An 11,933-nucleotide genomic window follows, 5' to 3' on the forward strand; every position below is an offset into this window, starting at 1 on the left:
TCTTAGTGTCTATGGATTGTATCTTGGGTAGTCTATTTTTTGGCTAGTATCCAATTATCAGTGAGTACTTAGCATACATTTTCTTTTGTGTGTGTATTATCTTGCTCAGGGTGGTATTCTCTAGTTCCATCCATTTGCCTGCAAAATTCATGTTGTTCTCATTTTTATTAGCTGAATAGTGTTCCATTATGTAAAATGTACCATATATTTGTATTTATTCTTAAGTTGAAGGAAATCTGGGTTGCTTCCAGTTTCTGTCTATTATGAATAAGGATGCTATGTACATAGTGGAACATGTGTTCTTGTGGTATTGTGGAGCATATTATGGGTATATGCCTAGGAGGAGTATCGGTTGAATCTTCAGGTAAAACTATCTCCAAATTTCTGAAGAACTTCCAGATTGATTTCCAGAGTGGTCGTACCAGTTTGCAACCCAACCTGCAATGGAGGTGTATTTCTTGTCCATCCAGTGACTAGTGCAACTTGGGACTCATCCCATGCACAAGCACCAAAACTTGATACTATTATTAATGCTATGTTGTGCTTTTAGATAGGAGCCTGCCATGTCTGTCCTCCAAGAGGCTGTACCATCAGCTAACTGAGACAGATGCAGATACTTACAGCCAACAATTAGACTGAGATCAGAGACCCCTATTCAAGTTTTGAAAGGATTGAAGGAGCTGAAAGAGATTGCAACCTCATAGAAAGATCAACAGTGTCAACTAATCCATATCTCTGGAAACTCTCCCAGACTAAATCACAAACCAAATAGCATACACAGGCTGGTCTGGGCCTCATGACATGTATAGAGCAGAGAATTACCTAGTTTGGCCTTGATGGGAGTGGATGTGACTAGTTGTATAGAAACTTGATCCCCCAGGGAAAGAGGATGTCCTGGGTATGTGTGCGTGAGCACATTCCCAAAGGTGAAGGGAATAGTAGATAGGGAGAAGAACTCTTGGAGAAGGACTGAGAGGTGGTACAAGATTTGGGATGTAAAAAAATATTTAATTAAAAATAAATAAAAATAAAATTGTTTTGATTAAAGAATACTGTTCCAAATACCAAACAGAGGACATCTGGATTCCTACTCTACTATGAATTAGTCCTCCCCTGCACATTTTAAACACCTACTTGGAATGTAGTCAGGGACTGGAAAAAAAAAAGTCTGAACCAAAAATTACACATGTGAAAATCCCAGGGGAGGGAAAAAACTTGGAAAAATCAAAGTAACAATTTTTTAATAATATAAACAGCCCATAGTAATAACATCTGATGGAAATTATATGGAAGAACCTCTTGATGAAGACAAAAAGATGAGTGGATTGAAGAAGTCAATCTAACACATAGAATAGTGTATTTTTGAAAAAAAAATAAATTTAAATGATACTAGAAACTAAAAAAAAACTCAAAAACTAAGTTGAAAAAATTTAGTGGACAAATATCACCAATATAATTACTCATGTTATAATTAGTAATGGTCAATGAGAAACTGGGTGTAAATATGAAGAGAGTATGGGAAAGTCTTGAGAAATTATGAAGACTTCTACCCTCTGAATTACAGGCATAAAAGAATAAAAAGAATACATTAGTAAGGACATACAGAATATCTTCAGTAAAATCAGGGAAGATAGTTTTTAAACCAGTTGAAAGAAGTCACATTCAAGTATTAAACATTTACAGTATGCTAAGTAAACAATACCAGAAAGGAATTTCTTCATCACCTTAGTAACATAATTATATAAAAAGCAAAAAATGAAAGACAAAACAAAAAAAAACCCAACCAACCAATCAACAACCCAAACTACAATCCACAAAAAAATAAAGAAAGTAAAAGGAAAAAAAGAAAAGAAAGCAAAATAAAAATACAAACAACTATGATTGCTGAGAAAGGGAAAACTAACATCTTGCAAGGATTAGTTTCTTAATTGGTATCCAGTTCAGAGTAGGTCAGCCCTCAAATCACTTGTATACACACCCCCTACACACACACACCTCACCACCACCACCAACAAAAACCAAAAAAATGGTCCCAAGAGGTAGTATTTACATATTTGTCTGTATATGTATCTATGTATCTATCTATGTATCTATCTATGTATCTATCTATGCATCTATCTATCTATCTATCTATCTATCTATCTATCTATCTATCTATCAATCTATCTATATTTTTATAATAATAATTGTTAAAGGAAAAGGGGCCTTAAATTTGAGAGAGAGACAAGAAAAGAATATAGAATAGGATTATAAAAAGTGGACATTGGAGCAGTTTGAGGGAGAAAAGGGAAGAGTAAAATGCTGGAAATATATCATTAATTTTAAAAATCAAAATGTAAAAACAGAAGAAAAATGAGCTCTGAATTTCAAAATGGAGAAAAGCCAAATTACTCACAAAGGCAGACCCATTAGAAACACTCCTGATATTCAACAGGAAAATTTCCAAACAGAAAATCCTGGGGAGATGCATTCCAAGTACCAAAACATGGATAAACATCAATCCAGAAAAACTATTTTTAAAGTTAAGGGAGAAAGAGGATCTTTCCATGATATAAAGAGATCACATAAATTCATAACTTGTAAGTCACTATATAAAGGGTTCTAGAAAGAAATCATCAATCTGAAAAGCAAGGATTAACACGTTGAAGAATTCACAGATAACAAACACCAAGACGTGATCAAAGGACACTTGAGAAAACAAAAGAAAACCAACAAAATGATATGAATCTATCCTCTCTCTTATTTGCTTTAAAACATATTGAACAAGATGGACATCAAGTCTGGTACTAAGGACAGCAATGTCATGACTGACTAGGAATTAGTCTCTATGTAGAAATCTATTATTGTTATTATTTTCCTTAATGAACATATAATGAACTGACTTTTAGTTACTATTATTTAAAAAATCATATTTATATTTTTTTCTGTGTGTGATTGCTATGCCTGATTTTATTACTGTGCATCATGAGTGTGCAGTGATAAAGGAAGCCAGAAAAGTTATTGGATCCTCAGGAACTTGAGTTTTATTGAGTTATTAGCCTTTATATAGATGCTAGGGACAGGAAATGAAACTAGTTTGACTGCAAGAACAGGTATCGTTAATTGCTAAACCATCTGTTTTCCTTCCCAAGTTAAGTTTACACTCATAGATTAATGCATGCCTGAACTTGTGCCAGGGATTTTTTTTTATAGTAGAGGATGATAAATACAGATATTCACAGTGTTCAACATACAAACTATAAAAGATTATGGAATTTGAGCACTAACTGAACATCTTCATATTATGTGCACTCCACTAGGCTTATTAATTATAGAGAAACAGGTGAATATAATGTGAGAGCTATGGTAGAGGATAACTGAAGTATAAAAATTTCAAATATGACACTTGTGTTTGACATGATATCTCAGGTACTATCACTACATGTATAAGACATATACAAGAGGGAACCAGAGAAAACCGCTGTATGATTGAGAAATGGATTTATAAAATTTTTCCACTTGTTAATAGACTACTAGAAATTGATGAATGCTGGAGAAGAAGAGTCACTCTTCTTTGGGAATATTGCCATAAAAAACACCCATGACTTAAGAGATTGCCTGATACCCATTAACACACAGAGAAATGTATGTGAACCTAGTGTGTTTACAGAAAGATTACGTAAAATTGGGAAGGAATCAAATTTTAGAGGAAAGTGGAGTCATTAGCAGAGAAACAGGGATAGATTTGATCAAAACTTACTGCATGTATGTATGGCAATTTCAAAACTCCAACAAAAATGGTTTTTACATAAATAATTAAACATAAAAAATACTGGAACATGGCATATATGGTTTAACATGCAACTGACACCTACTCATTACTTATCCTTCACTTCCTCCCTGATAGACTTCCTTTCCATTCGTTTTATATCCTGTTTTCACTATGCATGCTGAAGTCAGGATGTGATAATTTTTCTTTATTGATAGATTTCCTATTCCTTGATTTACAGCATTGAGGAGATTGAGATACGGGGAGCAAATAGAGTGACATTTGGAAGAATCAATTGCTCTATTTCAGGACACATGAAACCAAGGTCAAATGTGACTGCCAGCAGTAGCACTGCTCTCACTATTGCATAGAGGTGTGAAATCTTCAGCCTGGTCTTTCTCTCTGCTCCTCCTCTCTCTTCCCATATGAGATTCTTCATGAACCACCTGTTGATAACCAGTCTTTCACATTCCATTTCTATTTAGTATCCATCAGGTGAGTGTGAGACATTAAGTCAAAAGGCCTATCAGGGCTCAGTATCTACTGTGTCACCTATAAAGTCTCTAAGTCCAGGAAGAACAGTCTAAGTTTTTATAATAGCAGGGAAGAATTTGCAAATGCTAATATATCCCTAGTGAGAATATTGACATTTTCTCATAGGGGAAACTTCATTATTACTGGCAGTGTTCAAGGAATGCAAAATTCATACTACTATCAGTTGCTGATGTCTTCCTGTAAGAATCTCTGCAATTAAAAAAAAAAATCTCTGCAATTTCCACCCTCACAGGCAGAGTCCAACCCTTAGTGGATCTTCCTAGGTATTTTCCATTAGATGTCTGAAACCACCTCAACTCTACCCAAACTCCTTCCTATTACTTCTGCCTTGAACTAAACTGGATATCTTGTAACTCTTTACATGGTGCTGAATGACAAGTCAGCATCTCATGTTGACTAATTTGGATTATCAAAATAAAGGATGAACAGGGAATACCTATGTATAATACATTAAAACAGAACTAAAAGCATAGCACGCAGTACCCAAGAGAATCTCTTGGAAACAGAATACCTTGTGTTCATAGTGAAGAATGAAAGAAGATAGTTAAAGGCACAGTAGCACCTAGACTAGAGAGCTAAATTCAAGAATTATCCCAGATTAAATAATTTTTCAGAAATATGAGTGTGAACTAACAGTTTTCCCAATGTAAGTAGGGAATAATAAATGTCAGTATTTTATGTAAAATCCACTCTACTGAAGAGAAATGAAAGAACAACAGGGAGATGCTGTATGATATTGCATGAATGAGACATAATACCTATTTAAATGCTGTATACACTAACCAAACTGCATGCATAACTGAGATCAGTCAATTATAGTGGAAGTGACTAAAAGTATTTTTTTCAAAGAATGCTTAGTCAAATTCAGTGCCATAGGATCTGGAGTGATAGAAGTTCTCAAGAAGATTAGAACATGAAGCAATGTTAATTACAGGAGATGTTTATTCACACTGCTCCACAGTGAAATTCTTACTATAATTTCATTGGCTAATTTTACTTTAACGGCTCTTAAGATACTAATGAAAACAGAAGGTTCTTGGCTGTGTAATCTCTATGAGTAAGGTGTTACTCCTGGATTAGAATCAGATCCCTCTAAGATTAAATCTATAAAGCAAACTAGGGTCTAAGTAAATGTAAACATGGATAAAGGTATCACAATTAGATTTTTAACTTCATATTGCAAAGGCATGTCACAAATGTGTTTAAAGTCACAGTGAGAGGACAAACTACAACCATGTTCAACTTCAAAAACTTTAGGAAAACTTCATGGTTTTTGCAAATAGTTCATAGCTGCAAATATATCATTGACAGAGACAAGCATTTTGTCATATACCAGTAATTCTGGCCCAAGGAAGATAGGAAACAGAAGGATCAGGCATTTGAAGCTCATATGGGATAAACCATTAAGGATTAGTCTTCTGATTAAATCAGGGCTGTGAGGGACTCACTGAGTTCCTAAAGGCCCTTCAGTTAGGAACTCAGTTTCCAGCATTTCATATAGAAACTTTAGGCCCAGATAATAATGTGCCATGATATAATACCTAATCTGTAATATTTTTTGGAGAAGAAAATGGACTGGGGAAATTTCTTTGGATGAGATCTAGAAGCCAACATAAAATTTGCACCACGCTGCTTCCTTTGTAAGAACAAGTATTCCCCTTTATGTTTTAAAGGTCCTTTTCTTTTCTCAACTAGGAAATGTCATGACTTAAGGATAAGGACACCACTGTTGATTGTAACCATCATTGGCAGTACTTTCCTCTGGATTCATGTCAATTTTTAACAGAATTCATGCTTAACTTGAAACATATTGCATCATTCTAAACTAAATAGTTACCAATAAAGAAATCTAGAATCTGAGTAATAAGTTGTAAGACATATTTTCGATTCTTACTCTATGTTGATTTCTTCCCCTGTAAATGAGTTAAAAATAGACTTTCTTAGTAATGTGGTTCAAGAGTTTGAGCCATCAACCAAAGAGCAAGCACAGGATGGACCTAGGCCTCCTGCACATATGTAATAGCTGTGCAGCTTGTTCTTTATCTAGGTACCTCAACAACTGTACCAGGACCATTTCTGAATCTGTTGTCTGCCTGCCTGCCTGCCTGCTCGCCCGCCCGCCCGCCCACCCGCCCGCCTGCCTGCCTGCCTGCCTGCCTGGAATTCCTCTTCTATAACTGGGCTGCCTTGTCTGGACTTAGTGGTAGGGGATGTTTCTAGTACTGCAGTGACTTGATATATTGTGTCTAGAAATAGTGTTTGTAGTGGGTCTAGCAGTTAGGAGGGAGGAATGGGGGATCTTCCTGAGAGGATACTGGGAAGAGTGGGTGGATTGATATTGGGCTGTAAAGTGAATAAATAAATTAATGAAAATTCAGCTGGACAATGGAAGCCATTATTGCAAGTATTAACTGGAGTGATAGTTGGGAAGAAGCGAGAGTAGCTTATAAGATTAATAGATCAATACTTCCCAGTTATTCAGGTGAAGCATTAAAATAACTCTTCATCTTTCAGTATGGTTATTATGAATTAGCTTGGATAAAGAAACATAGCTGTTATATTAATTCATTGTATACACTTAATTCATTTTACAAACATGGTTAATTGAATTTATAGCTTCTTCAATGCAGTTAAACTCTCTTTGTACTGAGAGTGAACAATCCTGTGCATGACTTTTGAATATAATAACACACTATGTATATTATGATTATCACCTTACCATACTGAATCACATTGGAGATTATTCTTCCTCTCTATTTTTGTACTTATTATCTAACCTTTTCTATCTTGTCTAGCATTATCCTTCCTAACTTCTAGTGCTCCTTTGTTAGTTGTCTTCTACTATATCAACTCTTTCCAGCATTCACAAATGGGTAAAAAACATGTGACGTTGGGCTTTCTGTATCTCGTTCACTTCATTTGCAAGTATTCCAGTTCCAGTTCACATTACTATAAACATGTGAAGTTATGGACTGTTTATTTTAATCAATTTTATATCTTAATGATCTTCAATTAGGCATCACTATGTTTTGTTCTTTTTTTAAACCATGGTGAACTTCTCAGTTGATGTTATATGAAATTAACATGGAATTATGGATATCACTATACTATTCTGATATATTTTCCTTTGTTACACATTCAACAACAGGGCGTTAGTATTACCAGATAATTTATTTTTACTTTATTCAAAAATATAAGTAAATTAAGTACTAACATTCAGTCATTAGAGGTAAACAAGATTCTTATCTAACAATATTTTTTTCTTCATTTAATGACACATTTCCAGTTTCCTCATACATACTGATATTGTGATTTCCTGATAATTTTGTTAGATATCTGAACCACCTTTTAAAAACATAACAGTTGTGAGATAATAATTGTCTTCCATCAAGTAAGGTTTCACACTTCTTGCTGCCATAATGACATGTTATATTTATGTGGAAATTAGAATGTAATTAGTATAGATAGAATATTTTTGAAATGTAAGGGTTACATTAGAGACAAATATCTTTATCACTACTTATACTATGAGAATGCTTAGTCATCTAAATATGAACAATGTTCTTCAATGTCACTTACAGTCAAATTAAATTTATCTTTTCAGTGAATGCTCTTGTTTCCTCCTACCCATCACTTCTATGTGTCAGTAAAATAAAAGTATGTTTGGGTTAGATAAAAGAAAGTGTCTACATTCTATCTTTCCTGGAGAGTTTAACCTCTCTCAGGACACAGAGGCACATGAATGGAATGTGTGGCAATCATGGAGCACTGCCCACTCTGAACATGTCTTCTTTTAAGAATACAGCTATAATTATGGCAGGATGAAAATCAAGCACCTAATTGAACTTCAATGGCCCCATTACCTGAATCAAACCAAATTAGTGAGGATACATTCCTGTGAGAGTCTCTACTACTGGGAGGAGTAGAATAGATTTCCAAGACAGAGCTAGGAACCATTAATATACACAAGCAAGTGGGTTTAGGATTTATTTTTTAATAATGATATCTTACCTATTACAGAATCATATAGACCTATCTTCTCAGGACCATCATCCTGCTATAAAGTGAACATCAGGTAACTTTAAACACAATTTAAATGATTAGAGGCAATTGCACAATTGATTAATTTATATCTCCAAGGAAAATGCCCAAGAGATGCTGTGGCTAAGAGTAACCAGCAAATTATCAGCAATGGCCAGTCTAGTGAGTCAAAAAGGGTATTTTGGTATCATGGCACCTTAGTACTGCTTTAAATACTAAGAACAGTTGCTGAATGGTGGCTTGTCTGTCAAGAATATGTGATGCTTTTGTAGAACACTCAGGTTTTTAGTATATACAAATACCATGTATATGTGTGGTATGCATACAGATATGCAGACAAACAGTCTTTGTACATAAAATGAAAATATATATTAAAAAGAGATAATTATAAGACAATGAAAGAGGATGGAATGGTCACACCTAAAATAAAAGACCAAAAATGAATTATTGCAAAAAAAATAAGAAAAATTATAGGTGTGGGAAGAGTATAGAGGAAAGATTTATGCAGAATAGGGACTATCAATATAAATGTATATATAAGTCTTTCAAACTATGTGGGGAATAATAAATATCAGAATCTCAGAGATAAATTACTGTGTTATTTTTTTCTTTTGCTTGTAGACTGAGTCATGTTGTTTCTCTTAAGCTTTTTTTATACTGTTCTTTTAGATGATTATAATGCTTGCTACTTTTTGTCTGTTGCACACATGTGCTTGTGTGAGCGTTTGATGATATGCATGTGCTTCCTTACTCTGTATTTTATTTATTTTAATATGATTTCTTTGTGCTTTTGTTTACCCATTAATTAGCTAAGGTGAAAGTGAATGAAAATTCATGAAATTTGATCAGTTGGGAATGTCTAGGTCAGAGAAAAAAAAAGTATGATCAGATTATATTGTATGAATTTTATGCAATAATAAGTAAATTATTATAAAGTAGAACATGATAATACTGTCATGGAAAAAGAAAATGTTTTATTAAAGCTTCACAGTCAATCACCAGCTTCAATGACCAACAATATCTTCTAGGAGACATAATGTGCAAACACAGTCAGAAAAAGTCACAAAGCTGGAAGAAGTGGAGACAGTAAATACAATGCTTTGTTTTAGGAAATAGGTACTTTTGGTGGTCTACCATAGAATGCACATTGTTGCCTTCTTTGTATTAAATTCATCTGTTTGCTTTAAGGCATCTACTTTTCTGGAACTAAGAATCCCAAACACGATGGTCTATGAGAATCTTGAGCATCCTTTGTGGATATGGGCAGAGTTAGAGATACCGCTTAAGATATGTATAAATTTTTAGTACTAGATGGTTATGGGACATAACAGTAATTTAGGTCTATGCAAACTGAAAACTTGGTATAACACAATACACATGGTACAGACGCATAGTAACCTGTAGAAATGTAAATAAATAAATAAATAAATAAATCACGAAGATACCTAAAATATTTATTGTAGCATATGGCACCATAATTGACACAAATACATGCACAAATACTCCCCACATTATAACTCAGTCATGCTCACACATTTACAAGCATAAACACATATAGAGTTGTATACATATCAACACATACAAAAAACACAAATCAAAATCATTGTAGAAGTATAATTGATAGTATTAACAACCAGCATTATACTTAAACAGTAACCAAATATGAATTCTGATGTTTGAACTGTTTGGAGTGCTCCTTCAAGATCATTCAAAGATCATCTTTCAGATCTTTAAGAAAAGACACATTGACACTGTCTTCTGCATCGTATCCTGTTGGGCTAAATTCCCAAAGAAGATTAATAGATGACTGCCTGCAGATGTGAGTTTACTCACTTGGAGTTCAAAGATTCCATTGTTCTATTACTTTTTATGAAGTCAAGTGCCTTGCTTATTTCAGAACATCCTTGGGAACATATCCAGAGTGCCCTCCAAGATGCTGGCAGTCCTGCTAACATTGGCTTTGCTTGCTCTGAGCTCAGCAGGTATAAATCAACTCTTAGTTGGTGTAGACTCTGCTGGGGCATATAAGGCACTGCTAGGTAGAAAAGAAGAAGGAAGATAACAGACCCAAAATGTAGGCTGATTGTTTCATATGGCAAAGACTAATTCTGTCTCTTTGACACATTCAGGTCATCCTTGTTGATGTAAAATCAAAATAAAAAAATATTGACATGAGGAAGAAAAATGAGTTTCCTTTGCAGCATGAATTTCTGTAATATAAGGATGTACAGAAAGATAGTAAGACTTAGATACTGATTCACAGTGAGGACATAAGTGAACAATGCACTTGGCTAACATTACTATAGAGAAGATGCAGCCCCCATGAAGGAGATCAATGCAAAGCCCTGCTGTCAGTAACAGAATCAGATGATGATTCTCACCTCATTGCACATAGAGAGAAATGCAACTCTCAGGTCATGTACTTTATTTCCCTACATATTCTCTACTTTAAGATACTGTACACATGTTTACTTTTAGGTTTTTCCTTAAAATTTGATATTAATAAAATACAAGTATTTAATAAAATAATTTATAAAAAGACATAGATTTTGACACTGAAATTTGAACTACCGGAAAAAATGAGCAGAAAAATAACAAAATGTGAAAGATACACTGGAGGACATTTTTTTTTAGAGTTGATAGGTAATAGCATATTGGAGACCCTGCTAAAATGTACATTTCCTTCTTTCAAGCAGAATCTCAGTGTGGCAAGAGAGCTAAGTTATAGGCTATGTAGAGAGTGGTTGGAAGTAGTATTTCACCCCAGGAGACTGTTAGCTCTTGAGAACTGGAAACTTAACTTTTCACCTCAATCTTTTTTTTCCTAGCAGTTATCTCTGAAAAATCTCCTTCCTTATTAAAAGGTAATGCCTTACTACCTTCAATTATCTCCCTCTATTTCCCAGTCATTAGTTGTCCACTACCATTATCATCACTTTCATTCTAAGGAAGGATTCGATATTACTTTCCCTAAAGACACACCCAAAGTTTTTCCTATCTTTATATGGAGAGAGTGGGTATGATCAGGATTAAAAATGTATACAATAAAGTAGATTTCCTTCAATGGCAGTACACTCTTGGCTTAAATTTGGTTTTATCACTGAATATCTCATTACTGCATCTCTAGTGACTGAAAGTTTTTCTGGACATTGTGGGCTTAGTTATTGGATTTTGTCTTTTGAAATTGAAGCACATATGTCTAGGCCTTTCTGGCTCTTAGAGCCAGAAAGTCAAGACAAATGTAATTCTAACGAGGCTGCATTTTTGTGTTCCTCATTTTCTCCTTTATCTTTAATGTTGTTTCATCTGTTCTGACAATTTATTGCTTTGATTATTATATTGCAAGTTGATTTTCTTTTCTGATCTAATTTAGTAGAATTTTTTTATTCCTTTGTAATGATACAAGGTATACTTATTTATGTTAGGAGAATTTTCTTCTCTGATTTTGTTCAACATTTTTTCTCTACCTTGATTTTTCTACCATGACTTTTTTTCTCTTTCCCCTTCATCTGCTTCCCATGATAGTTTTGTTTACCCTTCTAAGTGGAATTGAAACATCCTCACTTGTGCCTTCCTTCTTTTTAGATTT

The sequence above is a fragment of the Grammomys surdaster genome, unplaced genomic scaffold (genome assembly GCF_004785775.1).
Source record: "Grammomys surdaster isolate TR1022 unplaced genomic scaffold, NIH_TR_1.0 373, whole genome shotgun sequence".
NCBI lineage: Eukaryota > Metazoa > Chordata > Mammalia > Rodentia > Muridae > Grammomys > Grammomys surdaster.